This window comes from Lepus europaeus (genome assembly GCF_033115175.1).
Source record: "Lepus europaeus isolate LE1 chromosome 12 unlocalized genomic scaffold, mLepTim1.pri SUPER_12_unloc_2, whole genome shotgun sequence".
In the NCBI taxonomy this organism is placed as follows: domain Eukaryota; kingdom Metazoa; phylum Chordata; class Mammalia; order Lagomorpha; family Leporidae; genus Lepus; species Lepus europaeus.
In genome coordinates, this window is record NW_026909002.1 from 52,683 (window position 1) to 77,955 (window position 25,273).

A 25,273-nucleotide genomic window follows, 5' to 3' on the forward strand; every position below is an offset into this window, starting at 1 on the left:
AAAGACCCTCCCAACAAGAAAAGCCCAGGACCAGATGGTTTCCATGCTGAATTCTACCAGACATTTAAAGGACTAACTCCAATTCTTCACAAGCTAATCAAAACAATGGGAAGGAAGGAGAGAAATTCTACTTTGCTTATGGCCTTGTCTAAATACTGATGGAGTTTGTGGATTCAAAAGGCTTCCACAGTCTAGACAGCTCATGTCAAGAGCCTCAGGTGATCACTGATGTTATATATAAGAGGATTAATTGTTAGATTAACAACAGGAGTCACTGTGCACTCCTCATGCAGGACCTCTGTCCTCAATGAGTTATAGTACGAGAGTTAACCCGTAAAACTTGTTCTCAAAGATTTATTTCATTTTAGTGTATTAAGTGGAAGATATGAAGAACAGGCCTTCTCTGGGAATGGGAGAGGGAGGAGGAGGAGGGGTGGAAGAGTGAGTGGGAGGGTACGTATGGTGGGAAGAATCACTATATTCCTTAAGTTGTACTTATGAAATGAATGAAGTTTGTATTCCTTAAATAAAAGGTTTCTTTGGGGGGAAAAAACGAAAGAGTGCTTCCATCCACAGGTTCACTCCTAAAATACCTGAGATAATCAGGGTGCTGGGCCAGATCAAAGACAGCATTCCAGAATACGACTGTGGTCTCCAACAGAGGCGTTAGGAATCAAGGTACATAGGTTATCACCTGCTGCCTCCCAGGCACATCAGCAGGAAGATGGATCTGAAGCACAGTGTAGCCAGAACTCAAATAAGCTCCAAAATGGGATGCGGGCATCCCATGTTGCAGCTTAACTGGCTATGCCAGAAAACCTTCACCTGTTTTCCTATTAAAGTAAGGAAGGCAAGTGGTAGAGTTAGGAAGGTTATTGTTCTATATGAGGACACGAGTCCTGATCATGAGGCACATGTGCACTGTGCCTTGTTGTGTCATTAACTGAGGCCTGTGTGGGTACTAGACAGGGATGTGTTCCAGTACACATCGTCCCACCTCCCTGACTCATGCCTGCTCCTGCTTGGGCCTTCACAATCCATTACTGAGAGCTTAAAGAAGATGAATCCTGGCTGGCACCACGGCTCACTAGGCTAATCCTCTGCCTGCAGTGTCAGCACCCCAGGTTCTAGTCCAGGTTGGGGTTCCATTTCTGTCCTGGTTGCTCCTCTTCCAGTCCAGCTCTCTGCTATGGCCTGGGAATGCAGTGGAGGATGGCCCAGGTCCTTGGGCCCTGCAGCCACATGGGAGACCAGGAGGAGGCACCTGGATCCTGGCTTCGGATCAGCGCAGCGCGCCAGCCACAATGCACCAGCCATAGCAGCCACTTGGGGGGTGAACCAACAGAAAAAGGAAGACCTTTCTCTCCGTCTCTCTCTCTCTCACTGTCTTAACTCTGCCTGTCAAAAAAAAAAAAAAAAAAAAAAAGATGAATCCCAGACAGGGACAGAGGGCAGAGATTTCAGCTTAGTAGTCCAGCACCTGAGCTCAGGAAGCAGTGTGGGTTTGTGCATTGTGACTGACTCAGGAATTACAGCCCAGTGCTGCAGTGACCCAGAGGGAGCCCACCACACTACTGGAGGAGAGCCTGTAGTCTGCCATGTGGGAATGGCAGCATGAGACAACTTTGACCAGATGATCTTCTACAAGATGGTAGAAAAATGAGTCAAGGGACCAGGACTTGGGGCTGTGTGATGGAATAAGAATAGAAAGGTTGGGCCTGGCGGGTTGGACTTGTGAGTGCACAAGTGAGCCATTTCCTGACAGGCCCTCCATGGGCCCTGCTCTCCCAAGATGGTGACCCTGCTGCCTGGGAAAGTTCTATGCACTCTCCTCCGCATGAGCTCCTCCCTCATCTATGTCTGAGGCTACCTATGCTTTGATGTTCAGTGTTGAGGTAGAGCAACCAGGGCAGCCGTTTGGGTTGTTCTCTTACCATGGGGACTCTGCACATGGAACAACCTCCATCAGAGCTTCAGCTTCACGCCCTGGAGCTAGAAGCTACTGAAAGACGTGTTCTGAAATAGTGAAATGCTATCCCAGAAGGGGCTGGGCACCAGAGCTTGTTCACAGGGAACTGGTGTCTCAGACACCTTGGGGCCTGGTCTCTGTCTTTCTGTTAGCTGATGAAATCTGCTGTTTAAACAGACAGCACTCAGAGGAAATGCCCCACCTCTCAGCTAGGCCTCCTCATTCTGCCTGCCCCTGTACTCTCACCTCCTGGTCCTCCTACAAGGATCACAATCTCAGCCTCAGGATCCTTGATTCTGAACTAGGACACAAAAGTAGTTTGTGATAAATGCCCTACAGTCCAGCCTCTGGAGTCAGCTCTTATTGTGGGCTGGGTAGGGGCAGACAAGGCATGGAAGGAGGTCTTTGGCTGCTGGGCCGGTAGGGAATCAGAGATACACATCACATGCCTTTTGAATGTAAGTCAGAGGGACTGTTCCCAGAAAGTTTGTCCCTCCTGGAACTTGACCAGAGTTGGGCCTGGCTGACTCCAAGGTAACCTTTCCATATCTCTGACATCAGATGCTGTGAGACCCTTTGTCAGGACTGGGCTGCTCACATATGGTCTATGTCCCCCTCTCAAGTTCATGGAGTTAGAGGCAGAGGAGGGGATCCAGATTCACAAGCGAGGTGAATGAAGGGAAAATTATCCCAGCCTCCCCCAGCGCCACCATCATTGGTTTCTCAAGGGCTCTAAACCCCTGTTGTTCCTTAGCAGCCAGCTATAATCGCCCTTGCCCTAACACAGCCCACTGGCAGAGGAAAGGCAACCCCAGGAGGCCATCTCATCTGAGCCTTTTCTTTAAGAGCAGTATTTGTTATTTTGGGCAGAATGTCCAACTGACATCGCAGGGTCCTGTATGTTTATAGTTATGATCTGGAGATTTATCAGGCCACATTCATAGTGCCTCTCACTCCTTGCCTATCCAAGTCCCCAAAACAGCCTGCCCAGGATGTGGGGTCCAGGGGAGAGAACACAGAACATCGGTGACTGTCTTAGATGTTCCACCTCTGCCCCCTCTCCTCTCTCTTGGGTGCTGTTGTCAGGTTCTCCTGGCTCAACCTGACCATCTCATGTCCCCAACAACTGTCCACCCCAGTGTGGCTGACAAAGAACTGGAGCCCCTGTACTCACACCATATTCTACATCCATAGTGTGATCCCTCAGGAAGGCCAAATTAAAGGCCCTGCCTGCCTATCCTATGTCACCCAGACACCAGGGGACACAGGACGAGGCACCGAAGGAGATGCCACCAGAGGCCGTGAAGGAGTACATGGAAATCATGGACACACTGTGGGAGCCAACATCCCTGGCCTTGGGGCAGTTCGGTGGACACCCAGAAGAGGACAGATTCAAGGGTCTCCAAGAGAACGAGGGGACATACCCAGACCCAGAAGTCATATCCTACATTGACAATCTATGTTCCCAGGAGGATTTTGTCACCAAGGTGGGCCGGGCTGCAGCACTGGGAAGAAAGAACTAAAAAATGATCCTGCCAGGCCCTTGAAACAAACTCAAGTTCTTCACCACTGCCTTTGTGTTCCTGAGTGAGTGAGTGAGTGAGTGAGTAGTGAGTGAAGCTGACTGCCCACTGATTTACAACCCCAGAGTGTGAACAGTGATGGGGCCGTCATTGCTTTCTGGTTCTGTTCAAGTTCCCATCATCTCAGATGCTTCATGCAAGGATGATCACGGACCACTTCCTTCTGTTTCAGGCGGAGGCCATCATTCACCCCAGATTCCTGGAAGAACTGCTTTCCCCAGATCCACAGCTGGACCTCATGGCCCTGTCCAAGGAGCTGGAGAAGGAGGAAGGGCTAACTGCTGACCAGGTATAAGATGGAGGGCTGGTCAGCAGGTAAAGCAGGGAAGCAGGGACAGCAGGTAGACAGGGCAGGGAGGGGCACCAGGAAACTGGGGGGGGGGCAGCATGTAGACAGGGCAGGGAGGAGCACCAGGAAACCAGGGGTAGGGGGACAGCATGTAGACAGGGCAGGAAGGGGCACCAGGAAACAGGGGGGGGGGGAGGCCTTCATGTAGACAGAGCATGGAGGGGCACCAGGAAACTGGGTGGGGGGCAGCATGTAGACAGGGCAGGGAGGGGCACCTAGGTAGACTGGTAGTGGAAGGAGGAATCCCAGCATGGCAGACCCAGATCATTTTGTCTCCCCCTACTCTGCTGGGGAAGAATGACTTCTTGAGGAGCTGCTTCAGGTAGGGGTGCAGGTGTACACATGTGTTAAGGAGACAGAGGGTACAGAGCTGGAATGAGGCCCAGCAGGGTGACGACAGAGCCACCATCACCCTCTGTGAAACAAGCCCAGTGATTCTGGCCTTCCTGCCTCCTCCTGAATGCTTTACTTTGCACACCTAACCTCCTTCATACCTGGTGCAGCCACTGTTAGCCCGTTTCCTCCTGCAGGTGATGGAGAAGCACTTCTTCCCCTTGAATGGGAATGGGGTTATGGAGGCAAGCCCCAGTTATAGTACACTCCTGTTGACCCCCAGCAATTATGAATCTGGACCCCAACAAAATGCAGAGAGCGACAAAGAGGGCCCCCATCTTGGGGCCAGAGCTGAGTGCTTCTCCCAGTCGATGTCTTCCCAAGACCTGCAGAGATATGTTGTCCCAGACACCCCCCTGTGCAGGCCTGAGGTTAATGCTGTCTTCAGGGACATTGGGAGTGTCCCTCACTGGGGGCCACCAAAGATGCCAGGAGTTTCAGAGGAGAACCCTCTGTTGGGGGCTCACACACACCATTGGACATCTCCAGTGAGAACAAGGAGGAACTTCCCAGCCTATCCTTTCTCTTGGCCTCCCAGCACCAACTGCTGCCCTTGCGGTTTGCACAGAGTGAGACCTTTGCTGAAGACCTGCCCTGCCTTGGAGCTGGAAATCCTCGCAGAACAACAAAACTCCTCTCTACCCATGGAATGGACCTTAGTGGTCCTCCCCAATGTGCTGCGAAGTCCATGAAGCAAGCTCTCCAGGGAAGCACAGCCCCTGCAAAGCAGCAGCTCTACCTAAGACCTGGCCTTGGGGCTTCTGGAGGGCAGGCCCAGGCTCTGGATTCTGTTGGACACTCCCAGGCTCAGAAGAGGAAATGTGACCACTTTGACACCAGGAGGAAGAAGAAGCATCAATGAGGACAGTAGGTGGCACAAGGGCTCTGGGGAGAAGTCCCTCTAGGTGCAGCCTAAAGGACACAGACCCTAACTGTATCCTGCACCTAAAAGCATCAAACACTTACATTTGCCCAGTGCTGAACCTGCTGGTCCTCAGCATGGGAGGAAGAGGGTGGGAGCCCCAGGTGGAGGGACCCAGTGGTTGGGGTGGGGAATCATCACTTTGGGACACCATTTATTTGAATAAAGGGAAGTACATTGGAAATGGTCTCTGATCTGCAGCCCTCTGTCCTGGCTCAGTGGGGTGAGGATGGGGAGGAAGGATGTAGCAATTTTCAAATGTATACGGAAATGTAAAAGATATTGAATAGCTAAAACAATTTGAGGGAATTCTAAGAAGGGTGGGCAATATTAAGACTTTGGTATCAATGGAAAAGCAGACACAGGTCCAATAAACAGGATCAAGAATGCAGAGACACAAGTACAGCAAACTGACTTTTTATAAAGCAGTATAACTGAAAAGGGATAGGGTTTTTTAGCACAAACAAAAAATTAACAGAAATGAGTAACATATTTCGATGTAAAACTGTGAAACTTTTAGAACATAACATTGGAGGAAGTCTTCTGGTTTTAGCACTTGGGAAGGAGTTCTCAGATATGGTATCCAAAGTACTATGTCTAAAAGACATAATTAATTATTGGACTTGATTAAAATTTAAAAATTGCCCTTTGAGAAAGACTATGTTGAAAGGAAAAAAAAAGGAACAGGCAAACCACATTCTGGACAAATCTTGCATCTAGAATATATTAAGACCTTTGGAAACTCAACAGCAAAAACAGAAACAATCCAATCAGATAACAGGCAAATAACATTGAGACACATTTTACAACAGAGGACAAGAGTTTGGTAAACAGGCCATGGAACCACATTCAACATCACTAACCATCAAATGCAAATTAAGAATACAATGGGTATTAGCATATGCCAATTAAAACAGCTCAAAAACAAATTAGCTACACTCAAAATACTGATAAGGAATCCAAGAATCTGGATTTATCACGTTGCTAGTAATATGATAGAACCATTCTTAAAAAAGTTTTTTCCTTTAAAAAAACAAATTTCTGTATTTTATTAACAATAATTGTGTTTAGTCTTGAGCTACACTGCAATATTTCAATACCTGTATGTAGTGTGTACTGATCAAAACAGAGTCAGGAATATTTCCCCTTCTTTGACTTCTCTTTATGATTGGAGGCTTGGACCTTCTTTCTTCTATTTGTTCATAAATATATACTGGATTGTTGAGACTCGAGTCTCACCTCTATGCTGTGTAATACAAGGAATTCCTTCCTTCCTTCAGACTCTGATTTGTTACCTGTTATCCAAATCCCTTCATTCCCCCTACCATTCCCAGTCTCTAGTCATTGCCATTAGGGATTCAGAATGAAGATAATCTTGGTTTCTACAAATGGTGGAAACAGGCAGTATTTGTCATTCTGTGTCTATAGGATTTCATTTATGATAATATCCTCCAGTTCCATCCACTTTGCTGCAAATGACAGTATTTCATATTTCAGGGTGAATGATATTCCATTGTTTACATAGATAATTTTTAAGGCTCATAAAGGCAAATACATTCTTTTTTAAAAGATTTATTTATTTGTTTGAAAAGCAGAGTTATAGAGAGGGAAAGATAGAGACAGAGACACAGAGAAAGACAGAGACCTTCCACCTGCTGGTTTACTCCACAAATGGCCACAACAGGCAAGATCAGGTTAGGCTGAAGCCAGGAGCCAGGAGCTTCTTCCAGATCTCCCACATGGGTGTAGGGGCCCAAGGACTTGGGTCATCTCCTGCTGCTTTCCCAGGTGCATAATTAGGAAGCTGGTTTGGAAGGGAAGCAGCTGGAACTCGAACTGGAGCCCATATGAGATGCTAGTGATGCAGCTTTACCTGCTACACCACAGCACCGGCCCCTATAAATTTCCTTTATTCATGTGATTATAAAAAGATATTCCAGTTGATGTGAACACTCATGCAGTCAACAAGATGGGGCAAGTATCTGATACAATTATTTCACATCTTTTGGATATGTACTCAGTAGTAAGATTTCTGGATCACATGACAGTGCTATTTCTAATGTTTTAAAAGACATCATCATAATAATTGCCATCACTTTCCATAGTTTCTTACTAACTTATAATCCCACCAACAGTATATAAGAGTTCCCGCTTGTCCACATCCTTGCCTGCATTTTTTACTGTCTTTTTTATAACAGCCATTATAACAAGGATGATGTGTTATCTCCTGGAAGTTTTAATTTGCATTTCCCTGATGACTAATGATGTTGCTTATTTGTTTGTACCTTGTTGGCCATTCTATGACTTATTTTGAGAACTGTTAATTCAGACCTATTGCCCATTTCTTAATTTCATTGGTTGGGTTTTTTGATTGCTGAGTTTTTCCATTCCTGATATATTTTGGATATTAATCCATTGTCAGATAAATAGCCGGCAAGTATTTTCTCCAGTTCTGTTGGCTGTCTCTTCATTCTGTTGATAGTTTAGTTTTCTGTACAGAAGTTTTGGAGTTTGACAGAATTCCATTTGTCTAGTTGGGCTTTTGAAGCCTGTGCTAAGAAAACAAAAACCAAAACAAAACTGAAATAGACCAAACTAAATCCACACGTACATTATGACCCAGACATTGCATTATTAGATGTTTACCCTAGAAAATATGAAGACTAATGACATCCATATAAAAATCTATAAATCTTCACACCAGCTTTATTTGAAATAATCAAACTGCACACAACGAGAATGCCTCAAAAGCTGCATAGAAGGGCATATGGTGTGGCTGTGTCTCTGGGCAGTCACTGTGAGTGGCTCCACATACTGGGGACTCACTGATTGCCTGGGGAGGGTCATTGCTGAGTGATCTGTGCTTGCACTGAAGACTGCATGGATTCTTTGTGTGGTTCTGGATGAATAATGTACCCAATGGGACTAGTGCCCAGGCAATCGTCACCTTGGAGGAGAGGAGGTGAGTATGCAACTATGCCAAATTTATTATGGCCAACTTGGGTGTCACCTTGGACAGTACCCTCAATCTGGATCATTGACTATGGCTCCCTGGCCACACCCAGCACATGCCGCTGGGTATTCACTGAAAAAAATGGACACTCCACAAAGCCACAGAGGTATAGTCCAAAGATAAAAGCCATCAAAGGGAAAAAAACCAACAAGTATCTTTAAAATGACTAAAAATAAACACAGAAATTCAAGAAACATGATTAAGGAAGATGACATGATGCTCCCAAAAGAAGACAATATTTCAATTCCAGAATGTAAAGATGAAGAGATTGAACAAATGCCAAAAATGGAATTCAAAAAATAGATCATAGGATTATGTAGACATAATCAGAAGCAAATTAATGAATTATAGAAACACATACATTACATGAATGAAAATTTTTCCCACAAAACTGAAATTTTAAAGAGAAATAAAAATAAAATATTTAAAAAGAAATTTAATAGATCAAATAGAAATGTGGTGGAAAGCTTTAACAATAGACTTTGTGAGGCAGAAAAAAGAACATCTTGAGCTAGAAGACAAATCTCTGGAAATTTTATAGTCAGACAAAAAAAGAAATTAAAAAAATTTAAAACGTGTTGGAGATTTTTGGGATACTATCAAATGACCAAACATATGGGTCCTAGGAGTTCCTGAAGACATAATACCATAAAATTACTAGAATACACAGGGGAAACTGCAAGACATTGGCATAGGCAAAAAGTTCTTAGGAAAGATCCCAGAAACATAGGGAATCAAAGCCAAATTTGACAAATGGGAAGACATCAAATTGAGAAGCTTCTGCACTGCAAAAGAAACACTAAGAAAAGTGAATAGGCTCAAAATGGTGCTGGGAAAATTGGATTTCCACGTACAGAAGCATGAAGCAAGACCCTTACATTTCACCTTACACAAAAATTCACTCAGCATGGATTAAAGAGTTAAATCTACGACCCGACACCATCAAATTATTAGAGAGCATTGGAGAAACCCTGCAAGATATAGGTACTGGCAAAGGCCTCTTGGAAAATACCCCAGAAGCACAGGCAGTCAAAACAAAAATTAACATTTGGGATTGAATCAAATTGAGAAGTTTCTGTACTGCAAAAGAAACAGTCAGGAAAGTGAAGAGGCAACCGATAGAATGGAAAAAAATATTTGCAAACTATACTACAGATAAAGGGTTGATAACCAGAATCTACAAAGAAATCAAGAAAATCCACAACATCAAAACAAACAACCCACTTAAGAGATGGGCCAAGGACCTCAATAGACGTTTTTCAAAAGAGGAAATCCAAATGGCCAATAGACACATGAAAAAATGTTCAAGATCACTAGCAATCAGGGAAATGTAAATCAAAACCACAATGAGGTTTCACCTCACCCCGGTGAGAATGGCTCACATTCAGAAATCAACCAACAATAGATGCTGGAGAGGATGTGGGGAAAAAAGGACACTAACCCACTGTTGGTGGGAATGCAAACTGGTTAAGCCACTATGGAAGTCAATCTGGAGATTCCTCAGAAACCTGAATATAACCCTACCATTCAACCCAGCCATCCCACTCCTTGGAATTTACCCAAAGGAAATTAATTTGGCAAACAAAAAAGCCATCTGCACATTAATGTTTATTGCAATTCAATTCACAATAGCTAAGACCTGGAACCAACCCAAATACCCATCAACAGTAGACTGGATAAAGAAATTATGGGACATGTACTCTATAGAATACTATATAGCAGTCAAAAACAATGAAATCCGATCATTTGCAACAAGATAGAGCAATCTGGAAAACATCATGCTGAGTGAATTAAGCCAGTCCCAAAGGGACAAATATCATGTTTTCCCTGATCGGTGACAACTGAGCACTAAAGAGGAAACCTGTGGAAGTGAAATGGACACTATGAGAAACAGTGACTTGATCAGCTCTTGTCCTGACTGTTGATGTACAATGTAATACTTCATCCATTTTAGTATTTTTTGTCCTACTAATATTGGTTAAACTCTGTAATTAACACAGAATTATTCTTAAGTGTTTAAATTTTAACTGAAAAGTAATCCCTGTTAAATATGAGTGGGAAAAAGAGAGGGAGGAGATGTACAATCTGGGACATGCTCAATCGGACTTGCCCCAAATGGTGGAGTTAGAAACATGCCAGGGGATTCCAATACAATCCCATCAAGGTGGCATGTACCAATGCCATCTCACTAGTCCAAGTGATCATCTGCAGTTCACAATTGATCACACTGATAGGTCTAAGAGTCAAAGGGATCACAAAAAACTAGTGTCTGCTAATACTAACTGATAGAATAAAAAAGGGAGAGAACAATCCAACATGGGAAGCGGGAGACACAGCAGACCCATAGAATAGCAGATGTCCTAAATAACACTCTGGCCTCAGAATCAGCCCTTAAGGCATTTGGATCTGGCTCAAGAGCCCATGAGAGTATTTTAGGCATGGAAAGCTAAGACACTCTGGCAAAAAAAAAAAACAAAAAAAAAACCAAAAAACAAAACAAAAACAAAAACAAAAAAAACAAACCTAAATGAAAGATCTCTGTGAGTGAGATCCCAGTCGAAACAGCAAGGCCATAAAAGAAGGAGGTACCTTTCTCTGGAGGGAGGAGAGAACTTCCTCTTTGACTATGACCCTGTCGGAATAAGATCGAAGTCGGCGAACCCTAAAGGCTTCCATAGCCTCGGGAACTCTTGACTAGAGCCTAGGGAGATTACTGACCCATAAACAAGAGTGTCAAATTGTTAAGTCAACAACAGAAGTCACTGTGTACTTTCATCTCATATAGGATCTGTCCTTAATGTGTTGTCCAATGTGAAGTAATGCTATAACTAGCACTGTAACAGTATTTTTACACTTTGTGTTTCTGTGTGGGTGCAAACTGATGAAATCCTTACTTAGTATATACTGAATCAATCTTCTGTATATAAAGATAATTGAAAATGAAAAAAAAATTTGGTTTTAAATTGGAAATTGCATAAAAAATTAATCAATTTTTAAAAAATATCATGTAGGATCTCTGTCCTTAATGTGCTGTACATTGTGATTTAATGCTATAACTAGTACTCCAACAGTATGTTTCACTTTGTGTTACTATGTGGAGGCAAACTGTTGAAATCTTTACTTAAAATATACTAAACTGATCTGTATATAAGGAGAATTGAAAATGAATCTTGATGTGAATGGAAGGGGAGAGGGAGCAGGAAAGGGGAGGGTTGCGGGTGGGAGGGAAGTTTGGGGGGGGGGAGCCATTGTAATCCATAAGCTGTACTTTGGAAATTTATATTCATTAAATAAAAGTTAAAAAAAAAAGAAAAGTGAATAGGCAATGGATACAATGGGAGGAATTATTTGCAAATTATGCAACTGGTAAAAGATTAATATTCAGAAATCTATAAAGAGCTCAAGAAACGCAACAACAATAAAACAATTAAGTTACGACATATGCAAAGGACTTGAACAGGCATTTTTCAAATCAGGAAAGCTAAATGGTGGTCAACAGATACATAAAAAAATGCTCAGGATCAACAGCCATCATGGAAATGCAAATCAGAACCACAATGAGGTTCACCTCACCCCGTTAGAATAGCTTTCATACAGAAATCAACAAACAACAAATGCTGGTGAGGATGGAGGGATAAAGGTACCCTAATCCACTGTTGGTGGGAATGTAATACTGTGGAAGACAGTATGGAGATACCTCAGAAATCTGAATATAGACCTACCATATGACCCAGACATCCCCCTCCTGGGAATTTATCCAAAATAAATGAAATAAGCATATGAAAGTGTTATCTGTACTCCCATGTTTATTGCAGCTCAATTCACAATAGCTAAGATATGAAATCAACCCAGGTGCCTGTCAATTGAAGAATGGATAAAGAAATTATGGGATATGTACACCATGGAATACTACACAGTGGTTAAAAAGTGAAATCCTGGCCGGCGCCGCGGCTCAATAGCCTAATCCTCCGCCTTGCGGCGCCGGCACACCGGGTTCTAGTCCAGGTTGGGGCACCGATCCTGTCCCGGATGCCCCTCTTCCAGGCCAGCTCTCTACTGTGGCCAGGGAGTGCAGTGGAGGATGACCCAAGTGCTTGGGCCCTGCACCCCACGGGAGACCAGGAGAAACACCTGGCTCCTGCCATCGGATCAGCACGGTGCGCCGGCAGCAGCGCGCCTACCGCGGCGGCCATTGGAGGGTGAACCAACGGCAAAAAGGAAGACCTTTCTCTCTGTCTCTCTCTCTCACTGTCCACTCTGCCTGTCAAAAAATTAAAAAAAAAAAGTGAAATCCTGTCATTTGCAACAAAATGGATGCAACTGGAAATCATTATACTGAGTGAAATAAGCCAATCCCAAAAAAGACAAATACCACATGTTCTCTCTGATCTGTGAAAGAATAGAGTACCTAAAAGGTAATTTATAGAAGTGAAATTGACACTTTGAGATGTGATAACTTTGAACAGCCCTTGTCTTCACTGTTGAGGAACAGTTTTCTTTTTCTTTTTTTTTTTTTTTTTGACAGGCAGAGTGGACAGAGAGAGAGAGACAGAGAGAAAGGTCTTCCTTTGCCGTTGGTTCACCCTCCAATGGCCACTATGGCGGGCATGCTGTGGCCGGCGCACTGCGCTGATCCGAAGGCAGGAGCCAGGTGCTTATCCTGGTCCCACGGGGTGCAGGGCCCAAGGACTTGGGCCATCCTCCACTGCACTCCCGGGCCACAGCAGAGAGCTGGCCTGGAAGAGGGGCAATCGGGACAGAATCCGGTGCCCCAACCTGGACTAGAACCTGGTGTGCCAGTGCCGCAGGCGGATGATTAGCATGTTGAGCCACGGTGCTGGTCGTTTTCTTTTTTTCATACTATTTGTTGAACTCTTTACTTAGTGTAGGGTTATCTTACGTGTATAAAGTTAACTGAAAATAGATCTTAGTAAAAAATAAGAATGGGAATAGGAGAGAGAAGAGGAAGCAGGGTGGGAGTGTACACTGGAGGGAAGGTAGGGTGAAAAAAATCACTATGTTCTTAAAGTTGTATTTATGAAATGAATGAAGTTTGTATACCTTAAATAAAAGATTTATGGGGGAAATTTTAAAAAATAAATAAAATTTTTAAATGTACACTGTTGCCAATATAAATTAAATTGCAAATACTTTAATGGAATTATAAGTGTTAGAACACTGAGCACAACTGGAATACATAGCACAGTAATTAAAAGTTGATGGAAATTTTTTTAGCATCTAGAGAAATTCCATAGAACCTTATGTATTGTGAAATGCAGCAAAAGTTGTTACTCTTATTAAAAGATGTTCAATAGTCAACTTCTTTATTATTTATTTGACAGGTAGAGTTATAGACAGTGAGAGAAAGACACAGAGAGAAAGGTTTTCCTTCTGTTGGTTCACTCCCCAAATGGCCACCATGGCTGGTGCTGCGCTGATCTGAAGCCAGGAGCCAGGTGCTTCCTCCTGTTCTCCTATGAGGGTGCAGGGGCCCAAACACTGGGGTCATCCTCCACTGCCCACAACAGAGAGCAGAACTGGAAGTGGAGCAACTGGGACTAGAACCTGGCACCCATATGGGATGCCGGTGCCACAGGCAGAGGATTAACCAAGTGAGTCACAGCACCAGCCCCTCAATAGTCAACTTTTTAAAAATTTTGCCCAGATATTAGAATTAATGATACTCACTTAATGTATATCACTGTTCATTGGATTTCTCAAGGGAAAATACTAAGCATAGTTTATGAACTCAATGTCACACTTTTGTCAATGAAAAAAAATCACATTTGGCAAATACTCTTGTGTAGGCAGCCCATAAACAAGTCATAGACAAGTCAAGGTCAGTCTTGGCTTGTGGAATTCCTGGGGTGAAAAAAAGTCACCTACTCCCATGCTGAAGGAGAAGGATCAAACAAGAACACTCCGCTAAAATTAACTATGTTATGCCTGTGTTGCAGAAAGCCTAATAAGTTGCTTGCCTGTGTTGTTAACTTCTGTGTTGCCTTGAGCTGCAGCTGGTAATGTATAAAATATCGCTGAGATGCTGGAATAAACGAGCCTTGATCAGACTTTTGTCTTGGCTCCATTCTCTGCGCCCTTGTCCCTCTTTTCATTCCCACTCCCTCCTTCAGGTTCTGTTCAACTGGTACGGCTGGCCCGCATCACTCTTGAAGATGAAATTTGGGTAATGAAATTGGCATATTTAACAGATATTATAATGAAAAAACAGTGACGTATTTCAACATTCCAAAGGTATCCAAAGATTCCAAAAGGCATTATTGTTATGGCAAGCAAGGCTCAAAAGTAATTATCCTATCTATAATTTTTCCAAGATTTTTACAAAATATTGAAAAGAATATTAAAACATGTTAAAAAATAAAATGAGAATATAGTTGCATCTCACATCTCTGTCTCAAACTTTTAACCTTTACTTTTAAGAAGAGATATTAAGGGAAACATTTGAGTAGAAAATCAATTTGCTTTTTGAAACCTTCAATCAATAATTAAGATAAACTTACTATCTAAAGAAGAAAATGAATTGTTTAGTTCTTTAATATTCATTGAAGAATGCTTATGACACCTTAAATTTATTAGCATTTTGGATTAAGATAAAAGAAGCCTTTCTTTTGCTAAGTAGAGTATCTTACTGTTCCTACAACATTCACAGCAACTAGTTTGTGTTAAAGAGGGTTTTCCATTTTAATCTAGTTAAAAATTAAAGAAAGAAACAGGTTAAATGGTTCAGCAGATATACAAGTAGCATTATCTTCCTGGATTCCAGTCTGGAACATACTTATCAAGTGAGCATAACCAATTCATTAAGTAAGATCTTAACTAGTTTTTGTATTTCTTATTTTGTAACATTTTTCTGTTATATTTAAATGTTAACATTATATGTGATAACTTTGTTATGCCTCAGTGTTTACTTCAATATTAATAAAACAATAATCTAGAAAAATTCAAGCATCTTGCAATCCTTCTGGGTTTTACTTCCTACTCCTGACTCCTCCATGCTTTCAGCCTTGCATAGGTGTTCAGTGTCAGATCATCAAGGATGTGAGGAGTGCATTATGGACCATGATGGCTGTGTCATTCTCCCTATCTCTTTCATGACATTTGGTTAATCACAGCAGTCATTTGGCCAAATAGTTAAAACATTACTTGGGATGCCCATATTCCATATCAGAGTGGCAGTTTCAAGTCTTGGCTGCACTGCTGAATCTAGCTTCCTGCTATGTACACCCTGGAAGACAGAAGGCGATGACTTAAGTTGTTGTGTTCTGGCTACCTACTTGGGAGACCCAGATTGATTCCCAGTTCTGGACACTGGACTGACAAAGCTGTGGCAGTTACAGGTATCTGGGACAGTAAACCAGCATATGGAAAATCTCTACCCATCTGTCTTGCACCTTTCAAATTAAATAAATAAGTAGATAAGTAAGTAAATAATTTTTTAAAAATCATATTCCTTTTCTATTCTACTTATATTGACCCCTGGATAACAGCAACAAAATTCAACAGAGAGATAAAACTTGAAAAATGATGCTCTTATTTCAATACAAGGTACTCTGCAAGAACGAGCAGCAAGTTTTAGGTTAAAAATTTATTGGCTGTTTCATTCTCTTAAAATCAGTCAAAAAGTTATAAAACTAACTAAAGCAATTCAGGTTTAAAAAAAAGTTTTAATGTTACTACTTAAAAGAGACCAAGAGCATTAATGTGATGTACACTGATATTTAATGCTATAACTAATACTCCAACAGTATTTTTTTCACTTTGTGTTGCTATGGGAGGGCAAACTGTTGAAATCTATATATATACTAAACTGATTTTCTATATATAAAGAGAATTGAAAATGAATCTTGATGGGAATGGAAGGGGAGAGCGAGTGGGAAAGGGGAGGGTTGCGGGGTGGGGGGGGAATTGTGAGGGGGGAAGCCTTTGTAATCCATAAGCTGTACTTTGGAAATTTATATTCACTAAATAAAAATAAATAAATAAATAAAAAACAAACCAAAAAAACCCCTAACTCCTAATACAAATTTTAGGGCCAAAAGAAATAAACCAGTAAAAAAAAAAAAAAAAGAGAGACCAAGAAAGAAAATTATGCTCTTATAAAAGAAAAATGGGCAAATACCCCAAGATGGTAAGAAGGAAGCCTCTGTTTTCTCTCTCTTTAGACTGAGCATACCCTTATGACGTTTACTTTATGTCAGGCATTGTTCCAAGCACTTTGCAAATATTTTTAGTTATCACAATGAGTTATGTGATTTAGACATAATTATCTTATCTCCTCTTACCTGAGGACACAGAAAGACAGATTTAGTCCCTTTCCTAAGGTCATGTAGCTAAGAATGGGGAAGCAGTATTAGGAGGAAAACTCAGGTACATAATCACCATGTTATCTGACCTCTTTTTTCCTCTTTACAGCTCCATAAAATTTGCCAGACAATGCCAATGTACTGATTGTGCCAGTACTGTAGCATAATGGGTTTAGCCTGTGACGCCAGCATCCCATATGGCCATTGATTCATGTCCTAGCTCACCACTCTGATCCAGCTCCCATGTGCCTGGGAAAGCAGTGAAGGATAGCCCAAGTGCTCGGGCCCCTTCACCCACATGGGAAACCTAGAAAGAGGTCCTGGTTCTAGCCTGGCCCAATCCCAACCATTGCAGCCATTTGGGAGTGAATGAGTGGATGAAAGATCACTCTCTCCATCTCTCTCTCTCTCTTCCTCTATCCCTCTACCTCTCTGTAATTCTGCCTTTCAAATAAAGACTTTATATATATAAAGACTTTATATATATATATATAGAGAGAGAGAGAGAGAAAGAGACTTTATATATATATGTATATATATATATACACACACACTTAATATTCTACTTTTTTTCATTTTTTGCAGATACAATTTATTTATTTGAATACAATTTATTTATTTGAACTTCTTGATGATCTCTCATGTGCTCTCTAAGCACTTGGACCAACTTTTGCTGCTTTCCCACGCTGCTTAGCAGGGAGCTGTATCAGAAGTGGAGCAGTTGGTACTCAAACCAATGTTCAGGCCTTTCCTGGCATCACAGACACAGCTTAACCGCTATGCCACAACACTGGTCCCTTTCCACTTCCTCTTGTATAACAGTCAGTTCTCTCTAACCACTGAGCCCTTCTGTATATGAGGATACTTTATAAAGATTATGGGGAAATGGAATTAAAAGTTTATTTTGGTGCAAACATGTTTTGAAATCCAAGTATACAATAGATGCTCGTTACAGAAAAAAAAAAACGCATGAATTTCAAAAGTTTTTACACCAAAGTTTGTATCCTTTGCACATACAAAATGCATTCACAATATTCCAACAGCTGCAATATCCACTAACCCATTTCTATATCAGATGAAAATCTGGAGCCGGCGCCACGGCTCACTAAGGTTAATCCTCCACCTTGCGGCACTGACATCCCATATGGGCGCCGGGTTCTAGTCCCAGTTGCTCCTCTTCCAGTCCAGCTCTCTGCTGTGGCCCGGGAAGGCAGTGGAGGATGGCCGAAGTGTTTGGGCCCCTGTACCTGCATGGGAGACCAGGAGGAAGCACCTGGCTCCTGGCTTCGGATTGGCGCAGCGCACCAGCCATAGTGGCCATTTGGGGGGTGAACCAATGGAAGGAAGACCTTTCTTTCAGTCTCTCTCTCTCACTGTCTAACTCTATCTGCCAAATTAAAAAAAAAAAAGAAAACCTATAATCTCTTGTAAATCCCTAAATCAAAAGTGAGAATCCAGTTACTATCACCTTTTGATAAACTTCTCTAGCTGTGATCCTGTGACATGAGGCATGTTATCTGCTTCCAAATACAATGATAGACAAGCATAGGCTAGATTTTCCCATTCCAAAATGGAGACATCACAAAAAAATAAAGAAAGTGGTTCATCATAAGCAAGTCTAAAACATAGCAAGGCAAATTCTATCAGACTTTAGATCTCAAGAACAATCATTTGTGACTCAATACCCTGTGTTCACAGTCTACTGCAATGGAAGCCCTATTTTCTGGGGTCACTGGGATAACAGGATTGTTCTAAGTAGTAGCTCCTAGAACAAGGAAACTGAGAATACACATTTTCCACTTTCCTCCCAAGAATGGTAGCCTTGCCAATCTCTGAAACAACTTTCTGGGTCACAATTTCCCCTTTTCTTGAACAATAACTCAGATTAGCATTAGGACTGCTTTATTATACCTTGCTTTAGACTTCATGAAATCCAACAAGTCTGCCTTTATTTCGCTCCACATAGTTCTCTCTCAGGTGCAGGCAGAAGAGTTCCTGATGAGATGTACCATGACTCACAGTCACAATGCTCGCTACAGAAAATACTTTATCATTTTCTGTGATGTGAACAGATTGAGAATTTTCCACATCCTGAAATATCAACTCCTGTTAGTTTGACAATCCCTTCTATTTCTTTCTCCCTGCTCATATTTTACTAGGCAGCAGGAGAAATCAGGCCACATTTTCATCATATGTGTGGAAATCACATCTGAAAACTCAGCACTTAAATCATTTAGAGATTCCACAAAAGACTACAATATAATTCAGCAAAGTTATATGGCAAGAATTCTAAGTCAGTGATCTCACCAGCATTCAACATCTACATTTTCACCATAGTCTCTGAAGCAATTCTGCCTTTTTTCTAACACACACCTCAAAACTCTTCTAACCTCTACATAGTACCAAGTTCCAAGCCACATCCACATTTTGCAGATGCCACCCCACCCTTAGTACCAAAATTGCCATTAGTTTGCTAGGGCCAACATAGGAAAACATATAACACAATAGGTGTCTCACCCAATGGAACTTCTCTTTCTCATAGTTCTGAAAGCCAGAATTCCCAAAAGAAGTTGTCAGCAAGTCTGGTTTCTACTGAAGCCTCACTCCATGGCTTGCGGATGACTGCAGTATCTCTGTATCTTCACAAAACCTAGTCTCCGTGCATGCAACTACTGGGATCCTCTCCCTCTTCAAAGGCCACACCCTTTTAAACCTTTATTACCTCTTTGAATGTGTTTTCTATGAGGAGGTCATTGTGGCAAAGCAGATTAGTCTGCCACCTGTGATGCTGGCATCCCATATGAGTACCACTTTGAGTCCCGATGTACCACTTCCAATACACCCACCTGCTAATTTGTCTAGGAAAGCAACAGAAGACAGCACAAGTGCTTGGGTCCCTGAATCCATGATGGGGACATGGATAGAGCACCAGCCTCCTGGCTTTCGTCTGGCTCCATATATCCATTGAAGTCATTTGGCTAGTGAACTAGTTGAGCTAGTTGATAGAAAAGAGCCATCTTTTTATTTATTTAAATTTGTTTTGATAGTATCTCTTATCTCTAGGCTCCTGGCATCAGCCTGGTCCAAACTTAGCTGGGCAGCTGTCTGGAGAGTGAATCAGCAGATGGAAGATATCTCTGTGTGTATGTCTCTCCCTCTCCACCCCCTCTCTCTGTAACTGTGTCTTTATCAAACACTTTCTCTGCATCTATTGAGATAATCATATGGTTTTTGTTCCTCAGTTTGTTAATGTGATGTATCACATTGATTGATTTGCGAATGTTGAATCATCCTTGCATTCCAGGGATAAATCCCACTTGGTCTGGGTGAATGATCTTTCTGGTGTGTTGTTATATTAGATTGGCAAATATTATGTTGAGTATTTTTGCATCTATGCTCATCAGGGATATTGGTTTATAGTTCTCTTTCTCTGTTGCATCTTCTTCAGGTTTAGGTACTAAAGTGATGCACACTTCATAGAAGGAGTTTGGGAGGATTCCCTCCCTTTTAATTGTTTTGAATAGCTTTAGAAGAACTGGAATTAGTTCTTTAAATGTCTGATAGAATTCAGCAGTTAAGCCATCTGGTCCTGGGCTTTTCTTTGTTTGGAGTGTCTTTATTGCGGATTCAATTTCACTTTCAGTCTGTGTATATCTTTGTTGGTGATGTGTGTTTCTTGTAAGCAGCAAATAAATGGGTCTTGTTTTATAATCCATTCAGCCAGTCTGTATCTTTTAACTCAAGAATTAAGGCCACTTACATTCAAAGTGATTATTGATAAGTAACAACTTGGTCCTGTCATTTTTCTATAGAAATTTCTATTGCTTACTTCGGATTTCTTTTGTACTTCTACTGGGGGATTTTCTGCCTTCACATTCCTTCATAGTGATGGCTATCTTTCCGTGTTTTTGTGTGTAGCACATCCTTAAGCATCTTTTGTAAGGCTGGATGAATGGTAACAATTCTTTCAATTTATGTTTGTTACTACTTGCTGATTACAAAAGTAGAGAAACTGTGGGACTACACTTCACTGCCTGGAACCCACACAGAAGGCAAATTTCTAGAAACAAATGGGTACCACTGATGGACTGGTGGCCAGATACTGCAGTATCATGTTTTATTGCCGAATGCTAAAACACTACAATCATCACTCTGAATTCCTGTCAAGACTCTAAACCCTGCCACATTGCTGCCAGTCTCTCAGGACCCCCTAGAACATGATTGTTCTGAAGTAATCTTGTGATCAAGGTTGAAAAATCTTAGAAATGAACCTGTACCTTACACAGAAGAAATATTATTTGTAGGTGGTAGCCATTTTATGGTAAATGATCAGCAAGGATAGGATACACAATCATGTTCTCACACGGAACTCATGAAGCTAAGAGTTTCCCTCTAGGGACATCAGGACAACAGGCAGAAACAATGTCCACAACCAGGGCACTGGAACAGGAGACTTTAACAGTCAGTAAGTACTGCATGTATGCCCTCTCAGGGGTCCATGCACACAGGGCCACCTGGAAAGAGGGTTCCTAACTGCTAGCAACAAAAATAACTACAATAAATTCTCAGTCTGCTACATCATGGAGAAAAACCTAAAGAAACAGATGTTGTACAATGCAGAGGACACCCAAAGTGAGATTCTGAGTAGTAAGAGGAACAACCTAGGCGATGCTTTTAGAAAATGGGCGGCTCCGGCAGAGGAGACTCTCCAGTCACTTCTGCTTCCTTCCCTGCTCCTTTGCAAGTGTGAGCCTAAGTACTGTCAGGCAGGCTCAAAGGAGCCAAGGACAGTGTTTTCAAAGGACCACTGTCTCAGGAAGGGTGGACACAATGGAAGTTAGGCCAGGAAGGCAATAAGTATGCACATTATTCCAGTGATTACGCTAAATACCATGTATGCCTGGCTACTTAAAGTAATCTAAAGCCCAGGGATGAAGGGAATTCCTGATAAAATAGTATAAACAATGCACTTACCACTTTGAAAAGAATATACAGAACAGGTATCCCAAACCCCCACTAGACAAAGAAGTGCATATGAACTTTTACCTTCCCTCAGAAGAACAGCAGATAGACTTCACAGTTATGCCTGGAGCTCCAGGGGAATTTAGATACCTCCCTAATGTTCTGTAGGTAACTTCACTGGCCGAGTAGAATCCTTCCCTTGCCAAACTGAAAAGGCTGGGGATGTCCACTAGGAGAAGTGATTCCAAGATTCAGTCTTCTCAGGACTATACAAACATAGTTTCAAAGGTTGTGGCTGAAGTGCCCCAGGCTTTAAGGTAAGTTGAAAATTACATGCAACTTGGATATCTTAGCTGCTGAGACAAGACTGAAAGAAACAAACGACCCTAAAGGGAGACACCTCAGAAAAGCTCAGATAAAACACTGCCAGGAAACTCAAGAAAGTCTGCTAAGGCTCCTCCTATCCATCACCTTAACTCATGCTAGACAGGCTCCGAAAGGAAACTGGGTATTGGTCCCCTTGAGTTAGTGTATGGAAACAGTTCCCTTTGAATGTGACACTTTCCCAGTATTACTAGTCCCCTGACCTGCCCAGATGTGGAAACTGAGAGAGCAGTAACACAAATAATACAGTTAGTGCAGGTGGTGACTGCTTTCTACTTGCAGTAGGTAAGGAGGCAGTGAGCAAGGAGGATCTCCCATCACCAGCACCTCACTGTAGCCCATGGTGCTGCCCAAAACCCCACCTCCTTTCCATGCTAAGAAAAACCACAGCTTCTAGGAAACCAGAAGCAGCATCAGTCAAAAATAACCACTGTGGCTACAGACAGTATCCCCACTATGGAATTAAGCTCATTAAAGTGTCATTATAATAAAATTATTGTTGTTGATTTTCCTACTCCCATCATGAACCTGAAACCATGACACATTTGAATTTTGCAAAGAGTAAGGAAATAGGCAGTACTCAAACCCCACCCCAAACTCCATCCCTTGTGAATATTCAAATAAGCTCAACCCAGTAAGCCTCTAGATCATAAAATATGACAGCCCTGAACCTCATTGAGTGCGGCTCTCTCAAGCATCCTACACTCCTCCTTGTATGCTTTTTCATTTGTGTGAAAAGAAACACTGCTTCCTTGCTGACTTTTACCCGTATCTCATCCCTGAATATAGTACTCTTTCTTTATCTTTTTCTGGTTTTGGAATTAAGGTGATGCTGGCCTCATCAAAGGAGTTTGGAAGGATTCTCTCTCTCCCTTTCAATTGTTTTGAATGGTTTAAAAAGAATTGGGATTAGAAGTAAAGCTTTGATTCATGGTGTTTACTTGGCATAAATATCCTACTATGACTAATTTAAACACCAACCCTAAGCCAATGAACATGAAGGTGGCAAGAGATATGCACCAAGCTGCTATCAGCAACCTCAAGCATACCTGTATCATATCATATTAATATGTGCACACAATCCGCCTGCTTTTCAAGCAGGGCTCTTCTACCTGAAATATACCAATAGATCTACACTGTGTTTTCTGCAAAACACACACTCAGGTATATCCTGGATACACATACACCCTAAAGCATAAAAGTATCTATTCCTACCTAAATTTTTACAGACAAAGCCCTACTTGCTCTGACTTCCCATACACAATTCCTACAAATATATATATACACTCAAAGCATGCACCTGAATACAAACATGAGCAAAAGACCCACTGACCATATACACACATTGAAAACCTTACACACAGGCTCTCTCAAATAATATGAGCAGTTGGGTCTCACACACAAAACACCAAAAATACTCACATGCAATCTTTTAATGTTCCTGGTAGATTCCTGGGCAGCCTAGTATTCCCTCACCTGCCAACCAAAGAGCATAATTAGTGTTGGGCAAACTGCAGGATCCTTCCTGTATGTTCTGGAGGTGGGACTCAACCTCATATGCTGAGATCTAATTATCAAATTAGGACTGGGGTTGCAGTGGATACTGTACAGCTAACAGTCCTAATGAATTTCCTTAGAGGAGAAAAAAACATATTGACCCTCAGTATGGGCAGAAGAGGGAAATAGAGGGCTATTCATGAAATAGAGAACTATTTCATGAAATAGTTCATGAAAGACAACATCCTATTTCTAATGAAGGAAGAAAGGGACTACAGCCTAAAACCCTGTATGTCCCTGTATAACACTCCAGTTCTTCCAGTAAATAAATCCGATGGGTCTTATAGACTACTACAGGACTAGTACAGAGCCATCAACTTAAATTGTACAGGTTTGTCTCCCTGTGGTACCCAACCTTTCCACCCTCCTCAGTAAAATTTTCCAGGACCACAAATGGTTTAGGTTGGTTGACCTAAAGGATGTTTTCTGGGCCTGCTCATTGGACCCAAAGAATAAAAACCTCTCTGCCTTCAAATAAGAAAATCCTCATATGGTTAAAAAAAATAAATAGATAGATAGATAGATAGATAGATAGATATAGATATAGATGACTGTATTGTCCCAAGGGTTCATGGAGGCATAAAACTTTTTTGGCTAAGTTTTTTAAAAAGATAATTTTTAATGTTTTAATGATTTCTTGCAAGCTGGTATATATATCCCTGCACCTGAACTCTGTTACAATATATAGACGACCTCCTGATCTCAAGGGAAAAAAGCAGATGGCCACTATGGAGCTGCTTAACTTTTTGGTAGAGAGGGGCACTGCAAGTTTCTGGACATAACCTTCAATGTGTGCACAGGGAAGTAAAGTATTTGGGGCATCTGATTAGTGACGAAAAGGCAACCTAAGCTGACAAGTCAATCATGACATCCAACTAGGAATTAGGAACACAAATTTATTATTAAAATGAGCCGAGGCATTCGCATTACTGACACGACTCGACTGTAAGAAAAACACAAGTACTGCTTTGTTCTGTCTGCTCACAACATTCCTAAGTGCCACAGGCTGTACGTAAGAACTGGAAACAGTTCCAACACGAGCCTGTCGGTACCGGACAGGCGCAGGGTTTTCCAATCCCGAGGAAGTCTGCCCAGCCTCTGCCTGAGACAGTGACGGGACACACGGAGGGTCCCCGGCGGGATGAAGGCCCCTCACGTCACGTTCAGGCATCGCCGGAGCACGGGGGGGGGGCGGCCGGGGGTAGCGCGGGCCCATGTCCGCGGTGTAAACGCTCGCGCCGCTGAGCTGCGCACGGAGGGCGCTGGGCCAGCACAGGGCAGCGTCTGCCGCACAGACCGAGGGTGCGAGCGCCCCAGAGCGGGACCTACGGGCACGTGCAGTAACTGCTGGGCACATGGCAGGTCTCAGGATCTACTACCTTTCCCCTGGATAACAGATCCGGGACGCCGCCATTGGAGCGACGAGCGTTGGCCGCACGCTCTTCCCCGAGCCTGCGCGGCTTCTAGACGCGACCTCCCGCAACGGACTCTGGGAGACGTCGAAGGCCGACGCCTGCAGGCCGAGACCCCGCCCCCCGGAACAGCGCATGCCCGCGGGGCGCGCGCTGAGGGATTCTGGGAAGTCGGCCGGGAGAGCGAAGTGCTGAGTGGTCCGGGGAGCCCGCGAGGCCCCTCTGGCGCGTTAATGCGCCCGCCAGAGGGGCCCCCGTGACCGTCTCTCCTTTAACCGAGCGCGTCTGAAACGACCACTCTTGAGTTTCTGTGTGCAAACCTGCCGTCCACGCACTTGAACTCTCGGCGAAAGACTTCACGGCACTGCACCCTAAAGCAAAGTGTCCTGCAGTTGGGTCGCGCGCTTG

At 42.7% G+C, this 25,273-nt stretch overlaps 1 long non-coding RNA gene across 1 annotated transcript; it reads right to left on the minus strand.

Annotated features, from left to right (window-relative positions):
* Positions 1-5,668: 5,668 nt before the first annotated feature.
* Positions 5,669-24,941, minus strand: LOC133754287 (uncharacterized). Its single transcript, XR_009865181.1, has 3 exons — positions 24,833-24,941; positions 23,319-23,372; positions 5,669-7,770 (listed from the first exon to the last, which is right to left on the minus strand). It is a non-coding gene; the product is annotated as an uncharacterized LOC133754287 (long non-coding RNA).
* Positions 24,942-25,273: the final 332 nt, after the last annotated feature.